This window comes from Coregonus clupeaformis, chromosome 24 (genome assembly GCF_020615455.1).
Source record: "Coregonus clupeaformis isolate EN_2021a chromosome 24, ASM2061545v1, whole genome shotgun sequence".
Lineage (NCBI taxonomy): Eukaryota > Metazoa > Chordata > Actinopteri > Salmoniformes > Salmonidae > Coregonus > Coregonus clupeaformis.
In genome coordinates this window covers 53455627-53458488 of record NC_059215.1, presented here as the reverse complement: position 1 = coordinate 53458488, position 2862 = coordinate 53455627, and positions in this window count along the sequence as shown.

Here is a 2862-nt window from a genome sequence, read left to right as displayed (position 1 = left end):
GCTATTTGAAGAACCTCAAATATAAAATATATTTTGATTTGTTTAACACTTTTTTTTTTTTTTTTTACAACAAGATTCCATATGTGTTATTTCATTATTTTGATGTTTTCACTATTATTCTACAATGTAAAAATAGTACAAATTAAGAAAAACCCTTGAATGAGTAGGTGTGTCCAAACTTTTGACTGGTAGTGTGCATGGACTGACTTCAATACCGGAAAGTGGCCCACACATTGTAGGTTATAATCTGTCCCACTTGATCATGGTAAGTGCTACTAAAACTATTTATATATTTTATGCCAGTTTATGCCATACAGTGGGGAAAAAAAGTATTTAGTCAGCCACCAAGTTCTCCCACTTAAAAAGATGAGAGAGGCCTGTAATTTTCATCATAGGTACACGTCAACTATGACAGACAAATTGAGAAGAAAAAATCCAGAAAATCACATTGTAGGATTTTTAATGAATTTATTTGCAAATTATGGTGGAAAATAAGTATTTGGTCACCTACAAACAAGCAAGATTTCTGGCTCTCACAGACCTGTAACTTCTTCTTTAAGAGGCACCTCTGTCCTCCACTCGTTACCTGTATTAATGGCACCTGTTTGAACTTGTTATCCGTATAAAAGACACCTGTCCACAACCTCAAACAGTCACACTCCAAACTCCACTATGGCCAAGACCAAAGAGCTGTCAAAGGACACCAGAAACAAAATTGTAGACCTGCACCAGGCTGGGAAGACTGAATCTGCAATAGGTAAGCAGCTTGGTTTGAAGAAATCAACTGTGGGAGCAATTATTAGGAAATGGAAGACATACAAGACCACTGATAATCTCCCTCGATCTGGGGCTCCACGCAAGAGCTCACCCCGTGGGGTAAAAATTATCACAAGAACGGTGAGCAAAAATCCCAGAACCACATGGGGGGACCTAGTGAATGACCTGCAGAGAGCTGGGACCAAAGTAACAAAGCCTACCATCAGTAACACACTATGCCGCCAGGGACTCAAATCCTGCAGTCCCCCTGCTTAAGCCAGTACATGTCCAGGCCCGTCTGAAGTTTGCTAGAGTGCCTTTGGATGATCCAGAAGAGGATTGGGAGAATGTCATATGGTCAGATGAAACCAAAATATAACTTTTTGGTAAAAAATCAACTAGTCGTGTATGGAGGACAAAGAATGCTGAGTTGCATCCAAAGAACACCATACCTACTGTGAAGCATGGGGGTGGAAACATCATGCTTTGGGGCTGTTTTTCTGCAAAGGGACCAGGACAACTGATCCGTGTAAAGGAAAGAATGAATGGGGCCATGTATCGTGAGATTTTGAGTGAAAACCTCCTTCCATCAGCAAGGGCATTGAAGATGAAACGTGGCTGGGTCTTTCAGCATGACAATGATCCCAAACACACCGCCCGGGCAACGAAGGAGTGGCTTCGTAAGAAGCATTTCAAGGTCCTGGAGTGGCCTAGCCAGTCTCCAGATCTCAACCCCATAGAAAATCTTTGGAGGGAGTTGAAAGTCTGTGTTGCCCAGCGACAGCCAAAAACATCACTGCTCTAGAGGAGATCTGCATGGAGGAATGGGCCAAAATACCAGCAACAGTGTGTGAAAACCTTGTGAAGACTTACAGAAAACGTTTGACCTGTGTCATTGCCAACAAAGGGTATATAACAAAGTATTGAGAAACTTTTGTTATTGACCAAATACTTATTTTCCACCATAATTTGCAAATAAATTCATTAAAAATCCTACAATGTGATTTTCTGGATTTTTTTTCCTCATTTTGTCTGTCATAGTTGACGTGTACCTATGATGAAAATGACAGGCCTCTCTCATCTTTTTAAGTGGGAGAACTTGCACAATTGGTGGCTGACTAAATACTTTTTTTCCCCACTGTATATGCCACAGTGCAGTGTAACCGCAGTGTAGCCAACTGTACACATTGCTACATAGCCTAGTACTTGTCTTACAACCTTTTATAGACCACTAGTTTTAGTAGCACTTATCATGATCAAGTGGGACAGATTATAGCCTACAATGTGTGGGCCGCTTTCCGGTACTGAAGTCAGTCCATGTTTCTTCTCTCCCTCCCTCTTTCTCTCCCTAGTCTGATGTTCTCTCCCTCCCTCTTTCTCTCCCTAGTCTGATGTTCTCTCCCTCCCTCTTTCTCTCCCTAGTCTGATGTTCTCTCCCTCCCTCTTTCTCTCCCTAGTCTGATGTTCTCTCCCTCCCTCTTTCTCTCCCTAGTCTGATGTTCTCTCCCTCCCTCTTTCTCTCCCTAGTCTGATGTTCTCTCCCTCCCTCTTTCTCTCCCTAGTCTGATGTTCTCTCCCTCCCTCTTTCTCTCCCTAGTCTGATGTTCTCTCCCTAGTCTGATGTTCTCTCCCTCCCTCTTTCTCTCCCTTGTCTGACGTTCTCTCCCTCTCCCTACTCTGACGCCAGTTACTCGCCCTGAACCAAGCAGCCAACATGATTTCAGCAGCCTGCCCTGCCTTCCACTCACAAGAGCAGCTCAAGGCAGATATAGAGACTACCCTACCTCTTTAAGGAATACCTGAAATAGTATAACAGTAATCCTTCTACCCCCACTCCCACCCCCCCCATAAAAATAAAAAAAGGAGTGGTTGTCCCACTGGCTATCATAAAATGAATGCATCAATTTGTAAGTCGCTCTGGATAAGAGCGTCTGCTAAATGACTTAAATGTAAATGTCAATCATGCGGTCAGGGCAGGTTGTAATATTAACCATTATGTGTCTCATCTCTTTCTTTCCTTGTCTCTCCCTCCGTCTGTCTCTCCCTCCCGCAGTCTGTCCCTCCCTCCCTCAGTCTCTCTCTTCCTCCGTCTGTCTGTCTCACCCT